Source organism: Pinus tabuliformis, chromosome X (genome assembly GCF_031772625.1).
Source record: "Pinus tabuliformis cultivar Carrire ecotype Pingquan chromosome X, CPIR1, whole genome shotgun sequence".
Classification (NCBI taxonomy): domain Eukaryota; kingdom Viridiplantae; phylum Streptophyta; class Pinopsida; order Pinales; family Pinaceae; genus Pinus; species Pinus tabuliformis.
In genome coordinates this window covers 948,281,325-948,303,888 of record NC_142308.1, presented here as the reverse complement: position 1 = coordinate 948,303,888, position 22,564 = coordinate 948,281,325, and positions in this window count along the sequence as shown.

Below are 22,564 nucleotides of genomic sequence, written 5' to 3'. Positions count from 1 at the left end.
GGGACTGAATTCATGGTATAGGTTCAAATCAAGTCACTCTAGAATCCAACTTCAATTTCCATTCTTCTAGAGTGGCTCCTATTTGGCCAAGGAGTCTTCCTTATCATTCAAATGCCGTAGTATATGAAAAATTTCAATATTCTCACAATTTATTTAATTCATTATTATTCTCTGAAGTGTTGGGTCAAGACTAGATTTGCCTTTGGCGATTGACAAGTTTTTGATCACTACCATTGAAATCCAAAACAAAATTAGATGTCTAATTCTCCTTTCCTTGACAATCTCTATTCCTTTCTAGAGTTTCAAAATCTTTGCTTGATTATTTATTACCATACCCAGTCCCTAGGAATATTTGATATCTATTTGTTCATCGGGGCTTAGGATAACCCCTCCGCTCTTGCCACCCATGGCCCTAATACCAATTCTTATCATTCCTATGACCAATTTTTATCATTCCTATGGCCTATATTGATACCAATTTTTCAAGGAGCCCACTCCATCGTTCAAATGCCGTAGTATACGAAAAAATTCAATATTCTCAAACTTTATTTAAATTCGTTATGATTCTCTGAAGTGTTGGGTTAAGACTAGATTTTCCTTTGGAAATTGACAAGTTTCTAATCATTATCATAGAATCCCCAAACAAAATTAGATGTCTAATTCTCCTTTACTTGACCATCTCTATTCCTTTCCATAGTCCCAAAATATTTGCTTTATTATTTGTTGTCATACCCTGTTCCCATGAATATTTGATCTCTATTTGTTCATCAGGGCTCTGGATTACCCCTATCACTCTTTCCACCCCTCGCTCTGATACTGTACTAGGGAAATTCAAGTGGTCACTAGCAACCCTCCAAACCACTGTACATAGGCTACTACAAACTGTTCAAAACTAGACTTACCATCCTTGACAATCATCAACTTAGAAATACAAGAACATACCTCCTTTAGGATGCCTTCTTATACCTTGAAATCACATGGTTTTGAGAACAATTTTCCGAGTTTTCGGCCCCCCTTTTATGGCATCTGCCATAACTACATGAGAGCCATAAATCGACCTTCAACCAAACCTCAAATACCAAGTGTAATTCTCATATTTTACTATTGAAAATTCTTCTTTGTCCCTTTAAAATACTTGGCCTTACTCCAACTACTTGCCAGGCCTTTTGACCCTCCCAATTAGGCCTTACGACTATCCAAACTAGGTGTCATAGGGGCATGACCATTCTTCCAAAAGCACAAAAAACTTTCAGCTTGTTCACGAATAATTACACAACGATCTTGTGCCCAAAAATACTCCTCAAGAACTCAACCACCATCTCATAAACTTGTCTAGACTAGAACACAAGAAAATACCACAAATTTGACCTTCTCTCCAACTCAGCTAGGGCTTCTTGAGACTACGGCTACCTTAAATGTCTTTCTCTTTGATGTATTGCACTTGGATGGTGTTTTGAATGAACTAACATTGCCTCCTTTTCATAGATATCTTGGTGGGATTCTCTTAGCTACCAAGGGTCATTACATAACTTCAAGTCAACCTTAACAAATTATTAAAAATCCATAAAACATGAGACATCAAAGTATTTTCATTCAACCAATGACATGTCATTGATGCCTTAGGTACCCATTAGCCCTCTAAGGGTGCCCCGCATGCCTCCAATTACCAAACCATCAAAAACTCCACTTGGTTTCTTGCCCACAACTTTGGGTGCAAAAACCACTACTTGGCTGCACTACCCATAAAGCCCATGTGGGTCAAAATTCTCACAAACCCAACACCTAGGGTTGTGGAGTATTTCCCAAGCTACACAAATCAACACTCCCTCTTAATGAGGGAGGTACTTCCACTGCATGTAAGTAACCATCATCATCAATGACACTATACCAATCTATGGTGTTCACTACTGAAACATACCCTATAGAATGAACCACACTCTCATTGGTAGTGTCTCTGCCTCATCTCATCAAAATTTGAACATTCAAACTTCTCGAGGGAATCATAGATGTGAAAAATCATGAAACAACAAAGATGCTACCTTACAATCATATAGTTCATCACACAGATCCAACTCTTCCATGCCAAAGAAACCCATGAGAAATACCAATGATCCATGACAAGTCATCAAAAGTCCATGATCAATAAACTGCCACACCAAAATCTACTATTCACCAAGTTCTCCACCAATACACCAAAAATCCTATCCCATCTCACCACTTAGCTAGTCGAGACCACATCTCCATGTTCTTAGTTGAACCTTCTGCTCCATGATATAGACAATCTCAACTCCCTCTAAGCTACTTTGCTATGCACACTCTTATCCAGTGGCCCTTCAAAGTAGCTTTGATATCATGTTGAATTTTCATGACACTTCATAGTCATGTTTGAGTATAAGATCATGATCACAAACACAATGAAACACCACAACAATACTACTTTGCACAATGGAAAACACATAGTAGTGAATCAATCTCGTACACATGAAAATTTTAAACTTTTAACCCACTACTGGTTATATTAAAAACTTTAATACAATAGTCTTAGGGCTCCTGTACTAGGGATCATGGCCTTGATACAAGAACACAACTAGGTATTAGTGTCAACACCTATGACCACCAATCTTCCCTAAACAATATACACTTGACCTACTTGCTGATGGTGCACATCCACAGTCCTTTCAGTCCATGTACCTTGAACACATTTTGCGGGTACCTTTCCTTCCCTTCTACTGATCACTTAGCTGATCAAACACCTCTATCAATAACACTTGTCTACTCCAATATGTCTGAACATAGGATGCCTTCTACAAGGTATTTTGCTTCTCTAAAAGGTCACTATGATAAGGTCTTCAACCGCTGCCCACTGGCTGTCCTTTGCTCCACCAAAGACACCAACACAGAGGGTCTTCACAAGTTCCCTCTACTTGCTTCTCTACTACTCCAAATATGACCAGAATTAGGGCTTTGAGGCTACCCTTGTATTACTAATTTTTTTCTCTTGCAACCCAATAAACTAGGGCACAATAACCAACCTTCTTATCATCGATCCTCCACCCTTGAGATCTACGAACTAGGGCCCAAACAAGCTTCCCTCTTAAGAGTAACAAGCTTACCATTGTTCACTCTACTAGGGAACTTCAAATAGTCACTAGTAGCGCTCACAACCACTATACATAGCCTATTCCAAATTGTCGAAAACCAAACCTACCATCCCTAGCAACCATCAACTTAGAAAAACAAGAACATACTTCTTTGGGATGTCTTATTCTACCCTAAAAGAACATGGATATGAGCACAATTTTTAGAGGTTTCAACCATCCTTTTAGGGCTTCTTTCACAACTATAGCAGAGCCCTAAATTGGTCTTCAACTAGACCTCAAATAGCAAGCGTAACTCTTATCTTTTACCATTGAAACTTCTGCGTTTTCCCTTGAAAATACTCATCCTTAATCCAACTACCTGCCAAGCCTTTCAACCCTACAAATAAGGCCTTACGACCCTCCAAACTAGGTATCATAGGGGCTAGGTTGTTCTTCCAAAAGAATAAAAAAATTTCAGCCTGTTCGCAGAGAATTACACTATGATCTTGTGCCTAGAAATACTCCTTAAGAGCTTGGCCAACAACTCCTAAACCTGTCCAGACTAGAACGTAGGAAACAACCACAAAATTGACCTCCTTTCCAAGTCAGCTAGGGCTTCTTTAGACTGTGGCTACCTCAGATGTCTTTCTCTTTTATGTATTACACTTGGATGGTGCGTTAAATGAAATCACCCTGCCTCCTTTTTATAGAGATCTTGGTGGCTTCTCTAAGCCACCAAGGGTCATTGCATAACTTCAAGCTAAACTTAAAAAATTATAAAAAATCCATAAAACATGAGACACAAAATTATTTTCATTCAACCAATTCCACATCATCGATGCCTTAGGTTCCCCTTATCCCTCTAAGGGTGTCCTACATGCCTCTAATGACCAAAACATCAAAAACTCCACTTGGCTTCGTGCCCACAAATTTGGGTACAAAACACATTGCTTGGGTACGCTAACCACAAAGTCATTGCGGGTCAAAATTCTCACAAACCCAACACCTAGGGTTGCAGAGTACCTCCTAAGCTGCACAAATCAACACTGTAAATGTTTAACCACATCAATCTGGTGATGTATTTAGGGGTGATACACCATGCTTATGTTAAAGGCGACCCTTACTAATTTGAAAATTTAATACCAAAAGTGACTAACAAACTTGGGGTCTCTATCACACATGATGTGAGGGGGAAGTCGATGGAGCTTATAGACTTTCTTAAAGAATAAATTAGTAATTTAGAAACATCTAAAATTGGTAGTTAAGGGAATGAAATGATGAAGCTTCATTAGATGATGAACAACTATATATATAAAATCCTCACATTTAGAGATGGATATGTTAGTGATTATTTTCATGGATATCTCTTCCAATTTTTGGTTGCGAATGGAATAAGACTGGAGAAAACTAAGTTAAGGAACATTTTACACCTTATTGCACTAATATCACATTCAACATTCAACATTAGAATTCATTTTTTGTTCACAAGAATTTAAAGAGACATTCTTGTGAGTTTTTTGGAACCCCACATAACTAGTAAAAAGAAATGCATGTACGTGTTGAACAAAACGTGTTAAGAGGATATGCAAGTAGAAAATAGATAATATTTTTAAAGAGGATGACACCATTACTAATAGCCCATGGTTGTCCCTTCTTACCACTAAGAACGTCTTGTTAAAGTTGAATTGTAGCAAGATTTAATATGTAGTCTATGGATACCTCTAATAACCAAGCAAGTTGGCTAAATCATATGGAGTTAAATGTAGGTGTTTCATCTAATAATATAAGGCATCAACAAAATATTCTCCCTACCATTTGTAGAGATGATCTCTAAGCCACAGGTTTGGAGTCAAGTAATCCACCCTTGTTTCTCCTCTATTAAAGAAGCATCCACTTTTTTTGCTCCTCTGTTAAAGTATCCCATGTTAATAAGTGTTTTGGGTTGAGATATTCACTTAAATGAAGAATTTATCACCTAATAAATGGATGCCACTTAGCCATTAATGAAGTATGGAAAATATTTTTTTCTTACATATCAACATTACTTGCTCTCTTATCAAGGTAACACTAAATTAAAAGATATTTTGACCATATTACCTCAATATTAAATATGTTATCTTGAAATTATTTCTATGACATACAATTTTCTAATTTATCTAGAATTATAGGTCACCTTCTTAGACATTATCAAATTTTTAGTTATCGATGTCAAGAGCATCTCTCACAAACCCAATTGTAATTGCTTCTAGTTATGGTTTTGGCTTGATAAAAATATTATTTTGTTTGTTGATATTAGTCATGTCTAACTTATTATTATTAATGTACAATATTCACATATTCCCTAAAATGTGTGTGTAACATGTGATTTCATATAACACAATCCTTTTCCTACCTTTACTATAACAACCCCGGGTTAAAAGTTCATGTAATAAAGTTAATAAAGGAACAATAAGACCAAGGTCATGGCACACTTATTCCAAGTTGAATGTTGGGAAAAATGTCCTAGAGGGAATCACTTGTTCTAAGGAAATTGGCAAAGGCATTGACAAAGGCTTTGGAAAGGAAAAATGGCAATTATTGGCATTTATTTATGAAAATAAAGGAAAATAGGAGAAAAGGGAGATGAAATGTCACGTGTTTGCATGAGGAGGAAATTGAAGGAAAATAGAAGAAAAATGAAGAAATTAGAGGCATCAATAATAAATATTAAAAAGGCATCAAAGCATCAATTTGGGGACTTTTTTTTTTAGTTTGGATTTGGAGTTATTTGGAGAGAGGATGAGAGCACCAAGAGAAGAAAGAAAACAATAAAGCAAAGGAAGGCAGAGGAAAGAAAGGAAAAGCAAAGGAAGGAAAAGGAAAGCAAAGGACAAGCAAGGAAGTATTGGATCAAGCAACTTCAATAGTAGGACTTGCAAGTAACATGTTGCATGTGTGATTTCCTAGTTGAAGTGTGAAAGAATGGTGCATGCATTTGTGTATTTGGTTCATTTGTTGTCACTGGAATGGGTTTTTCCTGGTTGAAAGTGGTTTCAACCTTGCCTTGCCAATTCCTAGATAGCCATGGTGTGATGAGATTAATTCTTGTTTGAGCTTTAGATTGTTGGAAGGTTTTGAATTCAGGTGAGGTGGTCTCAGGAAAATTCAAAGGGTTGGGGGTGAAGATGGTTTTCTCTGAGAAGCCCTCAACAGGTGGGTGGAGACAGGAAAATTCCTTAAGGGATGGTGAAGGAATTATGAGGCATCCAAGCTTGGTTTGGTTTTGTGATCTCAGGACTCGTTTAGGTGAGATCCCGATAGCATGAGGGTGGAGTTGGTTTAACCTCTGGATTCCCTCAGTTGTTTATGTCTTGGTTATCCCATGAGATCCCAAATTCATGCTTGGAATATGGCATGGGGATGATTAGATGAAAGAAATATTCGGTTCAACCCAATATATGGCCAGGTGGTATGTGGAAGTTCCTGACTTGGTTGGATTTTGCATCATTTAATGAGAGCTATTTCTCTATGGAAATATATGAAGCATTTCTATTGGTTAATATGATGATTTGATGGCTATTATTTCATGGTTACTATGATGATTATTTGTTTGTTATAAGCATGGATTTGTTATATACTCTAGTATGGCTTGTTCATGAATTGATATGTATTTGGTTGGTTGATGCATGCATTAGCTAACAAATGTTATTGTAGCTATTAAGAGAGGGCATTAGACCTTCTTAGTGAATCTCATATAGGTTTCAAGACCTTATGTTTAGATATACATTCATGACCCGTAGATTTCATTTTCACTATATGTTTCATGAAATGAATGTCATAGTTAGGCCTGGTTAGGTCAAGCTCTTGACTAAGTTTTGTATGAGTGAATTTGTCTTGATATTATATATCATTATAGAAAGTATCATTAAGTTTTGGGCAATGGTTGGGATTTAGGCCCTAAAAAGGTGGCAATGACTTCATGGTTGCATGCTCATAACTGGAAATTATGGGATGCAATTTCTACCTTCCAGGCTTATGCATGTGACTAGAGGCCTTGTCATGCATGCAAATGGGGGCCCAAATCACTAAAAAGGAAATTTATCTTAGGTTTTGTGTACCTGGAGTGGTTGTTTAACTCGCGGGAATCCTGTAGCTCCTAAGGGAGGTCTGTAAAGTTTTAGTTTGTTGACTCCACTACTTTAATGAAGATAGGAGGTCGGGTCATGTCATAGTAGTCCTCAATTCATGTTTACCCTAGCATGCCAGTTAATGTCAGTAAATGTGGGAGGGGTGGTTACAAATTGGTATCAGAGCAGGTTCCATTCTCTTTGGGTGTGATCTGATATCAAATTGGTATCAGAGCATGGTTCAAACACTTGGACCAGATGGGCTAGATGCATGTTGTTATGCATGCATTGTCATGGTTTTGGTTATCATGCATGAGGTCATTGTATGCAACTAGAATTGTCATGCATGATGTCGATATATTGATATGATTATGTATATACATGTATCGTGCTAATTTGGATTGATTTTGCAGATGAGATAGCCTCCCCTGAACGTCATTGAGGTATGATTTTGATTATGGTATCTATTTGGTTTATCTAACATGACATGTTTTTAGGAATAAGAGGATCAAAGATGATGAGAAAAATGGTGGACTATAGTTCACGTGACTCTCCCTACAGATCAGTTGAGCAAGAAGGAGATGAGTATTCTCTTGATATAGTAGATATATTGAGGAGTTTGAGGGAAAAGACAAAAGTTGCAAGGAAATCAATGAAATGTTGGTTAAGGCTCAGGAAAGAATTACAAGGGCTCAGGAAAAGTAAGAAGAGGTCAATGTAGTGATCCTTTAGAGTTTTTCAGACTTGTAGAGCTAGGGAAAACTAAGGATTAGTCAAGAACAAGAAGAGAAGACTAGTGGGGCATATGGTAGCAGGTCTTAGTGAGGATACAGGTTAGATAGAGGAGACATAGTGAGAGGTGGTAGATCGTTGGATACACCTGATAGGAGGACTAGCATGTATGGGTTTCATTCTAGTTCCTCACCCATGAGACATCATCACCATCATCCTTATAGGAGGAGTGAGTACTTCCCAGAGGAGTTCAATAAATTCAAGACTCCTACATTTGATGGAGAGTTGAATAAATTAGAAGATGCAGAGGCATGGTTGCTTGGGATGAAGAAATTCTTCAGATTTCATAATTATTCAGAGAACATGAAAACCAAAATAGATACCTTCAGTCTTAAAGGGAAAGTAGATATCTGGTGGGAAGATGGGAAGAATGTCAGAGGCATTCGAGAAGAATAGTTTGTTTGGGATGATTTCGAGAGACTCTTCAAGAAGAAGTACCTATCTGAAATATATTATGATGATAAATCTGAAGAGTTTTATGAGCTAAATATGGGTTCTATGACAAATGATGAGTATACTATCAGGTTCCTGGATTTGTTTTGGTATGTTCCTTACCTCAAGGACGAGAAAGAAAAGATTCAAAGGTTCATCAATGGGTTTCCAACAACATATAGAGAATAGATTGAATTTGATGAGCCTTGGTTGCTGGATGAAGCCATCAAGAAACTGAAGCATTGTTATGAACAATCAAAGTGTAAAGCTAAGCCTAAGCATGATTTGAAGGGGAATGAGAAAGCTAAAGGGAAGTGGCAACCGAAGCGGGGAAGACCTCAGCATGCAGGTGAGAAAGAAAATGTTGCTCCTTACAAGAAGCATAATGCAACTGAGAAGGGACATGGACCTCATTTTGGAGAGCACCAAAATAAAGGCGATGGTAGGGGACTGTTGCAGTGCTAGATTTGTGGCAAAGATCATAAAAAGAATGATTTTCTGTTGTACCATGGTGGCAAGCCTTAGATCTATAGTGCTCAGGAGGTGCATATAGTTGGGGATGTTGGCCATAACATTCCTCAGATTTATGCAGTTGTGGAAAACAAGCAAGCAGATCACCAGACATCCATTATTGAGATGGAAGGTAAGCTCTGTGATTGAGTTGTTTCTATTTTGATTGACCTTGGATCCAATTATAGCTATGTTAATCCTAACTTGGTGGATAAGTGTGGTTTGAGAAAAGAAGTGCATGCAAAGTCTTGGTTGGTATAACGTGCTACATGTACTAAGAAGAGAGTACATCAATGGGTAAGAGCTTATGCATTTGAGTTGAATGGTATGCCTACATGAACACATTTAAATGTGCTTCCATTGGGATCATATAATATGCTTTTGGGTATGGATTGGTTATACCTCCATAGGAAAAAGTAGATTGTTATGACAAGGCTATTGAGTTCCCAGATGATAATGGGAAAAAGAGAATCTTGCATGGAAAGAAGAAGCCTACAACGGTGAGGATGGTTACAAATATGAAGGCTAAGCATAGTTGCATGAAGGGGTGTGTACTATTTTCAGTTCATATTTCTAGTGACAAGGGTAAGGATGTTGAGGATGCAGAAGTCCTCAAGAGGTACCCTGTCTTGCAACAGTTTTAGGATGTATTTCCAGTAGAGATTTCAGATTTTCCTCCCATAGGGAAGTGGAATTTTCTATTGAGTTAGTACTAGGATGAGCACCAACATCAAAGGCACCTTACATGATGAGTACTCCAGAGTTAGTGGAATTGAAATTGTAGTTGAAGGAAATGCTTGACAAGGGATACATTAGACCAAGTGTATAGCCTTGGGGTGCACCGGTGTTATTTGTGAAGAAGAAATATGGTACTCTAAGATTGCACATTGATTACAAGCATGTGAACAAGGTGAAAATAAAGAAAAGGTATCCATTACCAAGGGTCGATGACTTATTTGATTAGTTGAAGGGAGCAACAATGTTCTCAAAGATTGACCTGAGATCAGGATACCATCAAGTGCACGTCAAAGAAGAGTATATATACAAGACTATTTTCTGGACTAGGTATGAGAATTATGAGTTTTTTGTGGTTCCTTTCATTTTGACTAATGCTCCAAATACTTTCATGTGATTTATGAACAATGTTTTGCGTCCTTACTTGGACAAGTTTGTGATAGTATTCATTGATAATATATTGATATATTATAAGAATGAGGAAGAGCACACAGAGCACCTGGAAGCAATGTTAAAATTGTTGAGAGAGCATCAATAATATGTTAAACTTAGTAAATGTAGCTTCTTTTAGATAGAGGTACATTACTTGGGGAATTTTGTTTCCAAGGAAGGTATAGAAATGGACTCGGAAAATATTAGACTTATCATGGAATGGGAAACTCCTAGGAATGTGGATGAGGTTAGATCATTCATGGGGATAGAAGGTTACTACAGGTGGTTCATCAGGAACATCTCACGGATTTCCTATCCTATTACATCATTGCAGAGGAAAGGAAGGAAATTTGAATGGACAGAGGAATGTGTAGCTAGTTTTGAGCAGTTGAAAAAATTGCTTACAAATGCTCCAATTCTAAAGATTGTAGATCTAGATAAAGAGTTCATGGTGTGTACATATGCTTGCAAGAGAGGATTTGGTGGAGTCCTGATGTAGGAGGGACAGGTGGTTTGTGTAGGAATTTACAGGGTAAGTTCCTCAGAAAGAACACCAAAGGACACTGCTCACAACCAGATCGCAGATCAATACACTAGTATTTTTGACGTGGTTAAAACCCTCAAAGAGGGAAACAGTCCACGGCCTGAGCCAACGCGGCCACTTCAGGCAATTTATTAATAAAAGAATGAAAATTTACATATGCTTCTCTCATGCACGGATTACCCTACAAATGACCCTCCATGCGCTTTAAATAGAAATCATGGACCAATCGGGTGTCAAGCCACAGATCAAGTGTCGGTAATACCGAGGAGAGAATGAACCGTCGGATCACTACATATCGTGACTGTCGGATTGTAAGTTACAAAATGTACAACGGTAAAGAAACACACTTTACCTAACTCTATACTAGACCAAGTTGTACTTAACTATTTCCTATGTGTCGGAATATCCTAACATCCCCCCTTAAGAACAACTTGGGATAGGATTGAAGGATTTACAAATATGACACAATAGGAGAAGGAAGGAGGCACTAAAGCCTATCCCCCCTTAGTGACAACTTCCTGAACTCCAACCATAAATCGAAGTTTAGTGAACTTCGCCTCTGTGAGAGCCTTTGTAAAGATGTCTGCAACTTGATCATCTGTAGAAGAACATGGTCATGGATGAGCTTTCTGATGAAGTGCATGTGCAGTTCAATGTGTTTGCTGCGCTGATGTTGGACTGGATCTTTGCATAGCTGAATGGCACTTTGATTATCACACCAAAGTGTAGTCGGATGCTGCTGCTGAAAGCCAAACTCTGACAGGATCTGACGAAGCCACAAGGCTTCCTTACTAGCTTCTACAGCACCACGATACTCTGCTTCTGCTGATGAAAGAGAAATGGTAGCTTGTTTCTTACAAGCCCATGTAATAGGTCCTGAACCAAGAGTGAACACATAACCGGCAGTAGACTTTCGATCATCAGGGTCACCAGCCCAATCAGAATCAGTGAAACCAACCAATAGAGGAGCTGCTTCAGCACTGTAATGAATCCCAAACTGAACTGTACCTCGAACATAACGAAGTATTATTTTAGCTGCTTTCCAATGACTTTCACGTGGGTTTTGCATAAACTGAGCAACAAGACCAACAGCAAAGGAAAGGTCAGGACGAGTATGAGTTAGATACAAGAGTTTTCCTACAAGTTGACGGTATAAGGTAGCATCAACTTCAGGAGAAGTACAAGTGACTGAAAGTTTGACTCCAGACTGAAAGGGAGAAGGGGCTGGCTTACAGTCTTCCATGTGAAAATGATGTAGAATATCACAAGCATACTTGGACTGGGAAAGGGAAATACCCTCCTTGGATTGCAAGACTTGAAGACCGAGAAAATAGTGTAAGTGTCCTAAGTCTGTCATTTCAAATTTCCCTTTAAGGCTAAACTTCACATAGTTTATAAGGTTGGGATCACTACCAGTAAGGATAAGATCATCAACATAAAGAACAAGGATGATAAGAGAGTGAAAATTTACATATGCTTCTCTCATGCACGGATTACCCTACAAATGACCCTCCATGCACTTTAAATAGAAATCATGGACCAATCCAGTGTCAAGCCACGGATCAAGTGTCGGTAATACCGAGGAGAGAATGAAGTGTCGGATCACTACATATCGTGACCGTCGGATTGTAAGTTACAAAATGTACAACGGTAAAGAAACACACTTTACCTAACTCTATACCTAACTCTATACTAGACCAAGTTGTACTTAACTATTTCCTATGTGTCGGAATATCCTAACAGTTTGCTATTAGTCAAGGAAACTAAATGAGCACAAACATAACTGTGTGACTCATGACCTTGAGTTGGAAACTATTATTCATGCCTTGAATATGTGGAGGCATTATCTTCGTGGCGGGAGGTTTATTTTGATGAGTGATCTTAGTGGAATGAGGTATCTATTTGACCAACTTAATATGAATTCCAGATAAGCTAGATGATTGGATACCCTTAGTGAGTTTGAATTTGAGATCATACACATTAAAAGAAAGGAGAAAAAGGATGCAGATGCTCTCAGTAGGAGAGTGGAGATAAATCATGTTGCAATTGTGAGCTCTTATGGGACAAATTTGCAGGAGCAGGTCTTTTAGGCAGGGCAACATGATGACAGGTATCAACAACTTAAGCACAAGTTACAACAGGGTACATGTGAACAAGATGTGGATTATCATCTCACAACAGATGGCTTGGTGAGATTTAGGGATAAGATCTATGTGTTGGATGACAGTTACCTCAAGAAGCTTATCTTGAGGGAGTTTCATGTCAAGCCATATTTAGGTCACCTGAGATATCATAAGACATTTACAATTGTGAAGAAGTTCTACTATTGGTGGCATTTGAAGAAGGAAGTGGTGGCGTTTGTTGCTAGATGCCTGGATTGTTAGCAGGTGAAAGCTGAGTGTAAGCACCTTGTTAGTTTGCTACAACCTATTCTGATTCCATAGTGGAAATGGGAGGCCATTTCCATGGATTTCATTACAAGTTTTTTGAGGACATCGAAACAACATGATTCCATCATGGTTGTGGTTGATAGGTTGAGAAAGGTAGCTCACTTCATTCCAATGAAGACTACTAATTTATCCAACAAAGCAGTTTAGATATTTATTGGGGAGATAGTGATATTACATGGTATTCCTAGAAGATCATATTAGATAGAGATGCCAAGTTCACTTCCAGGTTTTGGAAGGAGATGTTTGCAGGTTGGCGTACAAAGTTGGCCTTTAGTACAACTTATTATCCATAGACAGATGGACAGATAGAGAGGGTCAATAGGGTACAGGAGGATATGCTGAGGATGTATGTCATGCATGAACAAAGGAGGTGGGAGGAGTATCTACCACTGGTTGAGTTTTCTTACAACAATGGTTGTCAGGAGTCATTGAGGATGACGCCGTTTGAGGATTTCTATGGGAAAAGTTGTAATACTCTCATCAGATGGAGTGATCCAAATGAATAGGGTACTGATTCGACCATATATGCTAGCAGAGATGGAACAATAAATGTAGGTTATCAAGCAAAATCTAAAGGAAGCACATGATAGACAAAAGGGTTACGTAGATACACAAAGGGAATTTAAGGAGTTTCAGGTTAGGGAGCATGTGCACTTAAAGATCAAGCCCAAGAAGAGTTCATTGAGGATTAGATCATGTGCCTAGTTGGAACCTCGATATTGTGGGCATTTCAAGATCCTTGAGAGGATTGGACTAGTGGCCTACATACTTGCACTGCCTCTGACAGTGAAAGTCCATGATGTTTTCAATGTTTCATTGCATAAAATATATGTGAAGGATGTTGATCATGTGATTGAATGGTTTGTATTGTAGGTGGAGCCAGAAGGATAATTTGAGTCGGAACCTTAGTGCATATTGCAACAGAAACAACTCATGATTAAGAACCGAGTAATGCTAATAAATGGCAACAAGAAATTCCAGTTTAATTTGTCCTTGAATTAAACTGATAATTAAAATCAAATTCTATTCTCATAGCAACTTGTAAATAGTTAATTAAGTTTGATTAACTTAATTAGCTTAGGAATTTCAAGTTAGAAGTCTTTCTAAAGTTATGTATATGTTCTCCCTAAGTTTTAGGGCTCCAGGATGAGTTTAATTGTGAGTTGTAATTAGATCACTTAGTTTACTGAGTTATGTTCAGTTAAATTAGTTCCAAACTATTTGTGGAACTAATAGAGAGTTAACAGTTAGTTGGTGCACTAGTGCATCCACAAGTGTCACTCTAGTTAACTAAAGGTTCCCTCATTAGAAACTCATGCCTTTCGATTATGAGAAAGACCTAGTTGAGACTAGAGTTTAGGGACAAGGTACTATCAGTTGTATGATTTACTGAGTTGTAAATATCATGCATGAAATCAAAGAAGGAACTATGTTTGGATTGTGCATTTTTGGAAGCATGAATTCCCTTTAAATACGAGCTATTCATCCCAAGAATTAAGAAGAGATTAGGGGCTTGGAGAGCTGGTGAGTAGGCTAAGGATTTGTCTTGAGCTAGCTTGCGAGCAAAGAGAGTTGAGCATACTTGTTCAAAATTGTTCTAGTGAGAACAAGATTTGTATCTTCACTCATATTTATGATATATGCAATATAGATAACGGGGTTTTGAGCAGTGGCTGACCCCAGATACATCTTGTGTTATGTACCATTGATTTATATTCTTCTTGTTCATATTGTTTTCATCGATCTATTGGCTTCCACTGGTTGAAAGTAGAAGTAGATTCTTGTCTTTTGCTTTAGTACATTGCATGAGTTTGTGAATCTACATGATTTTCTACATGGTATCGGAGCTGAAGACAATATACTAGAGGATATTTTGAAGTTTTGAGTTTTGGGTTACAGGGGAAATTCAAATTTGCAATACATACTTAAGGATTGATAGATGGCATTCTACACTTTGTGGCTCAAGTATGCCTTGGAAGGTAGCTCAAATTATAGATCCTGGAGGGATAGAATGGAGGCTGTGCTATAGGATAATGGCTTGAGGGAATTCATTGATCAAGACATTCCTAAGCTAGCAACATTGAATGCACCGAATCTTGCCAAATGGAAGAAGTGTGTGGTGAAGGTGAGGTGGATATTCCTTGAGGGAGTTCGAGACCACATTGTCTCGAGTTTCCATGGAAAGGAAACTTTATACGCTATGTGGAAAGAATTGACGAACTTGTATCATAACAACAGTGACCAAACGAAATTGGCACTGAAGGACAAAATTCAAAAAATAAAAATGGAGAAAGGCGAGACTATTCAAAAATACTTGACCAAGTTCAGTCAATGTCATGATGAACTTGGAAGCGTTGGAATCATGATTGTCGATGATGATATGGTGATTCTTTCTATTCTAGGACTCCTAAAGAGTTGGCATAGTTATCAGGACTCTATAAATGGTTGGGAGAAGCTACCGGATTGGGAACGACTGTGGTCAGATTTGATGCAGGAGGATATCAGGAGGAACACCAGGGATGGCTCTTCATCAAACACTGATGATGAAGTGAATTGTGCCTTAGCGATTAAGGCGAAGAAGGGGAAAATGAAAGCTTCCCATTCCAAATCAGATTCTTATCATGGAGGTAAGAAGAAAGACATGACGAAAGTTAAGTTCTTTCATTGTCATCAGCTGGGCCATCTTGTTACAAATTGTCCACTCAAGAAGTCCAAGAAGAAGTCCTCAAGAGGAGCAGTGGGTCAGGCTTTGGCCTCTCAATTCAAATTTCACTTTTCCCTCATTGCATGCATGGTGTCATCAATGATGGGAAGTGTATGGTACTTAGACAGTGGAGCTTCATTCCACATGACTGTGACAAAGAGTTATTCAGTGACCTAGAGGAGAAAGATCTCTAGATGCATATAGAGAAGGGTGACAACGGGAAGTATATTGTTACTGGATTGGGAAAAATTACTTTTCAGAGGAAGCATGGGGTTCCACTCACCTTGAAGAATGTTATGTATGTGCACAGGCTGAAGAAGAACTTGGTATCCATTTCCATGCTTGAGGATATAGGCTATGATGTGATCTTCTCAAAAGGAAAGGTGTTCCTTCGACACATATCCACAGGTCAAGTAAAGAAGATAGGGATTCGGGTGAAGAATCTCTATAATATGGAGGTAGAGGAGTGTGCTGCTTTGAGCACAAAATCAGAAAGGGTGCACAACCGAGACATTGTCAAGTTGTGGCATATGCGATTAGGCCACTTGTAGCAGATCTCTACCGATCTTCCCAAAGGTATACTTGAGCAAGTTGATACATGCAAGGGGTGTACTTTGGGAAAATACACCAAGCCTTCCTTTTATGATAAAGACAGTAGAGCAGAGGCTATTTTAGAGTGAGACCATTCAGATGTGTGTGGACCATTCTTGATAGCATCCACGACCAAACACAAGTATTATGTTATATTTGTTGATGAATTTTCTCGAAAATGTTGGATATTTTTCATGCGGAAAAATGATCAAAATTTCACAAAGTTTTGTGAGTTTAAAGCATTGGTGGAGAAAGAGTTGGGCAAGAAGGTTAAATCTCTATGGAGTGATAATGGTGGTGAGTATGTCTCAAACAAATTTAGGAACTTCTGTATAGTGGAAGGGATTAAATAGGAGTTGACGACACCCCATAACCCTCAGCAGAATGGGGTGGTCGAGAGGAAGAACATAAGCATAAAAGGGGTAGTGAGGGTGATGTTGCATGATCAAGGCCTGCCACTACACTTATGGGTTGAGGCATGCAACATAATGGTTTATGTTTATAACCTTAGCCCACATCAAATACTTGAGATGAAGACACCAGAGGAGGCTTATTCTGGTAAGAGGCCAGATGTTGGTCACTTCAAGATTTTTTGGTCATCGGTATATTGCCATGTGACCAAATATGGATGGAAGAAGCTTGAGCTAACAACAAAGTTGGGGATATTTGTGGGGTACACTAATACACCTCACAACTATCCGGTGTACTTGACGATGACAGTGGTTCACAGGGATGTCAGATTCGATGAGGAGAAGGCCATGCGAGTTTCCCTTGAGAGGGAGCTTGAGCTACATGTGGATGAGGAGCTTTTAGCTCTTAAGGTTAAGGAGCCTCAGATTGATGTGGAGAACCCACATGCATAGAATCCAGGAGTGGAGACATCCAATTAGGCATAGTCTTCCAGAGAGGGAAGAAAGCACACCAGAGAGGTTGACAGATTGTTGGATGATGCATGGGAGAATGAGGGAGCGCCCACTTCTCAACGCAATCAAAGGAGGTCACCTGAGAGGTACACTAGATACATGGCTCTTATGGGCGAATGTGTTTTGACAAAGATATATTCCTTTAAGAAAGTAGTGCAATAACCAGTTCGGGTTGATGCCATGGTGGAGGAGTATGACTCCGTAGTTCGTAACAGTGTTTGAGATGTGGTCCCGAGACTGGAGGACAAGTCAGTGGTGAGCTCCCGTTGGATTTACAAGGTAAAGCAAGCTATAGATGGTAGTGTGGAGAAGCATAAGGCTATATTTGTGGCCCCTGGCTTTTCATGACTCAAGGTACTCGTCGATCAGATCTATATTAGCACTATCAGCACATATGGGTTGGAAGATACATCATATGGATGTGAAGACAACCTTCCTTAATGGAATGATTGAGGAAGAGATGTACATAGAGCAACTTGAAATTTGTGAGACCTTTGACCGTGATTCGCATGTGTACCGACTCAAGAGAGCGTTGTATGGGCTGAAGCAAGCACCTCGTGCTTGGTACACCAGGATAGATAGTGACCTCACCAGGTTGGGCTTCATGAAGAGTGAAGCAGATGCGAACCTGTACCACATAGTGGTGGAAGGTAAGATGTTGATCATTGTACTTTATGTTGATGATATCATACTCACGAGTGATGATCAGATGATCAAGTCTTGCAAGGAGGACCTTGCAAGAGAGTTTAAGATGAAGGACATGGGGCTCATGCATTAATTTCTTGGCATGGAGGTATGGTAGGGAGATGGGGAGTTGTTTGTGTCTCAGGGAAAGTATGCCAATGAGATACTCAAGAGATTCCACATGGAGAGCAACAACCCATGGAGAATCCTCTAGCAAGTAACTGGAGGAAGGAGGATCCTACTTCAGGGGAAGTAATGGAAGCATTGTTTACAGGCAGCTTGTGGGTTCACTCATGTACTTGGTGAACACATGACCATATGTGTGCTATGAAATTAACCATCTTAGTCAAGCGATGGTTAGGCCTACCAAACTATATTGGAAGGCGACAAAGCATGCGTTGAGATACCTCATAGGCACTTCTTAATATGGATTATGGTACAGACGGAAAAAGGGAGTGAAGGTTCAAGGTTTCATCGATGCAGATTGGGCAAGGAGTCCATCTGACTGAAAGAGCACATTAGGAGGGATCTTCACTATTGGGTCAGCAACAGTTTCTTGGTACAACAAGAAACAAAGATCATTTTCACATAGTTTGGCAAAGGCAGAGTACATGGCTGTGAGTCAGGCAACATGTGAGGCCATCTAGATGAGGATGATCCTGGTTGGTTTGTTTGGTCATCACATGGATCCAACTGTGATTTACTGTGATAATCAAAGTTATATCAAACTCTCTAAAAATTTAGTTTTTCATGATCGGTCCAAGCATATTGATATCTGATATCATCATCTCAGAGATTGTGTATTGAGGCAGATTATGTTGTTAGAGTACATTCCCACGAAGGAGCAAGATGCTGACATTTTGACAAAGGAATTGTCAAGATGTAAATTCGAGTTTCACAGAGACAAGATTAGGGTAGCTGATAATCCCTTTCTTGTTGAGAGGGAGTGTTGAGAAATGGCAACAAGAAATTCCAGTTTAATTTGTCCTTGAATTAAACTGAGAATTAAAATCGAATTCTATTCTCATAACAACTTGTAAATAGTTAATTAAGTTTAATTAACTTAATTATCTTAGGAATTTCAAGTTGAAAGTATTTATGAAGTCATGTATATGTTCTCACTAGGTTTTAAGGGTCCAGGATGACGTTAATTGTGAGTTGTAATTATATCACTCAGTTTATTGAGTTATGTTCAGTTAAATTAGTTCCAAATTGTTTGTGGAAATAATAGAGAGTTAACAGTCAGTTGGTGCACTAATGCATCCACAAGTGTTACTCTAGGTAACTAAAGATTCCCTCATCAGAAACTCATGCATGTCAATTATGAGAATGACCCAGTTGAGACTAGAGTGTAGGGACAATGTACTATCAGTTGTATGATTTACTGAGGTTTAAATATCATGCATGCAATCATAGAAGGACCTATGTTTGGATTGCGCAGTTTTGGAAGCATGAATTCCCTTTACGGGCTATTCATCCTATGAATTAAGCAAGAGATTAGGGGCTTGGAGACCTGGTGAATAGGCTAAGGGTTTGGCTTGAGCTAGCTTGTGAGTTGAGAGAGTTGAGCATACTTGTGCGAAATTGTTCTAGTGAGAACAAGATTTGTATCTTCACTCATATTTCTAATATATGCAATACAAATAGAAGGGTTTTGAGTAGTGGCTTTACCCAGATACATCTTGTGTTATGTGCCATTTATTTATTTTCTTCTTGTTCATATTGTTTTCATCAATCTATTGGCTTCTGCTGGTTGAATTTGAAGTAGATTCTTTTCGTTTGCTTTAGTACATTGCATGAGCTTATGAATCTACAAGATTTTCTTCAAGTAATTGAGCAAGTTAAAGTGCAATGGAAGCACTTTGGGTCCAATGAATCTACATGGGAGATGGATGATAAGATGCAGGCTATGTATCCTTTATTATTTTACGATGGAGGCAAATGAATTTTTGGTATATGTACATATTTATGTATGGTTGTTGTTGTAATACCACAATGAGTTGTGTTATAAAGCTCCAATAAGTGGTATGGTTGTCATGATGGTTTTGATTTTGAGCAGGTTTTTCATTGTAAATACTGCATCGAGCTAAGTTATAAAGCTCCGTGGGCAGTATGTTTGGATTTCATCGGTCTTACTGGTTATAAGTGTCATAGAACATCGAGGATGGTGTTCCCCCTAAGGGGAGGGGTATATAATAGCCTCAGGTTAAAATTTCATGTAATAAATTTAATAAAGGAAAAATAAGACCAAGGCCATATGACACTTATTCCAAGCTGAATGTTGGGAAAAACATCCTAGTGGGAATCACTTGTTGTTTATTATGTATAATGAAATTGGCAAAGGCATTGGTAAAGGATTTGGAAAGGAAAAATGGTAATTATTGGCATTTATTTACGAAAATAAAGGAAAACAGGAGAAAAGGGAGATGGAAGGTCACAAGTTTGCACCAGGAGGAAATTGAAGGAAAATTGAGGAAAAATGAAGAAATTAGAGGCATCAATAATAAAAAGGCATCAAAGCATTAATTTGGGGCCTTTTTTTCAGTTTGGATTTGGAGTTAGTTTGAGAGAGGAGAAGAGCACCAAGAGGAGAAAGCAAGTAAGAAAACAAAGGAAGGCAAAGGAAAGCAAGGACAAGCAAAGGAAGGACAAGGAAAGCAAAGGACAAGCAAGGAAGGATTGGATCAAGTAGCTTTAAAAAAATGACTTGCAGGTAATAGGTTGCATGTGTGATTTCCTAGATGAAGTGTGAATGCATGGTGCATGCATTTGTGTATTTGGTTCATTTGTTGTCATTGGCATGGGTTTTTCCTGGTTGACAGTGGTTTCAACCTTGCCTTGCCAATTATTGGATAGGCATGGTGTGATGGGATTCATTCTTGGTTGAGCTTTGGATTGTCGAAAGGTTTTGGATCCGGGTGAGGTGGTATCAGGAAAATCCCAAGGGTTGGGGGTGAAGATGGTTTTCTACGAGAATCCCTCAATAGGTGGGTGGATAAAAGAAAATTCCTGAAGGGATGGTGAAGGAATTCTAAGGCATCCAAGCTTGGTTTGGTTTTGTGATATCGAGACCGGTTTAGGTGAGACCTTAGTAGCGTGAGGGTGGAGATGTTTTAACCTCTGGATTCCCTTGGTTGTTTATGTCTTGGTTTATCCCATGAGATACCACATTCATGCTTGGAATATGGCACATGGGTGATTGGATGAAAGGCATATTTGGTTCAGCCTAATCTATGGTTAGGTGGTACGTGGAAGTCCCTGACTTGGTTGCCTTTTGCATAATTTAATGAGAGCTATTTCTTTATGGAAATCTAAGAAGCATTTGTGCTGGTTAATATGATGATTTGATGGATATTATATCATAGTTACTATGATGATTATTTGCTAGTTATAACCATGGATCTGTTATATACTCTAGCTATGGATTGTTCATGAATTGGTATGTATTTGGTTGGTTGATGAATGCATGAGATTAAAAATGTTATTGAATATATTAAGAGAGGGCATTAGACCTTCTTGGTGAATATCAGATAAGTTTCAGGACCCTATGTTCAGATATGCATTCATGACCTGTAGATTTCATGTTCACTATATGTTTGACGAAATGACTGTCATGGTTAGGCCTAGTTAGGTCAATTTCTTGACTAAGTTTTATTTGAATGGATTTGTCTTGATTTTATATATCATTCCAAAAAGTCTCATTAAGTTTTGGGCAGTGGCTGGGAGTTAGGCCCATAAAAGGTGGCACCTATTCTGAGGTTGCATGCTCAGAACTGGCAGTCCTGGGCTGTAGTCACCAACTTGCAGGCTTATGCATGCGAATGGAGGCCTAAAGTTGCATGGAGGCCTTGTCATGCATGCGATTGGGGGCCCAGATCACTAAAAGGGCAAGTTAGCTCAGGGTTTGGGCACATGGAGTGGTTGTTTAGCTCTTGGGGGTCCTGTAGCTCATGAGGGAGGTTAGTAAAATTTCAGCTTTTCGACTCCACTTCCTTAATGAAGATAGGAGTTCGGGTCATGTCATAGTAGACTTCAACTCATGTTTACCCTGGTAGGCCAGTTAATGTGGGTAAATGTGGGAGGGGCGGTTATATTTACTAGTTGTCCCTTTCAATTTGTTAGCTCATGTTGGTCAATATTGGTGAAGCTTCTTACAACATGGCCTCTAAGAGTGTGTAATGATTCACTAAGAGCAAAATAACAAATTACCTTGTGATTTGCTTCTCTTTCCCAAATCTCTCTCTTTGTCTCTTTGTCTCTCTGTCTTTCTCTCTCCTTCTTGATGATGGACCTCAAGTGATGGTTTGAAATGTTGAGAAAATTAAAAATGGATGCACCATATCTAGGAATATTTGATATCAAATAACAAATTAGTCAATACAAATTATACACAACATGACCATGATAATTCTCTGTCTAGAGACCAAGTGGAGAATAAAACCTCTAAACAGAGCCCAAATATTCATTCCAAAGTATACTACGAGGTAGTGAAATTCAACCATTAAATTTATTTTAACATTTTTCTTTAAGAGTATGAGGTTGTATGTTATGGAGACTAGCAACATGCACTCCTAGGATATT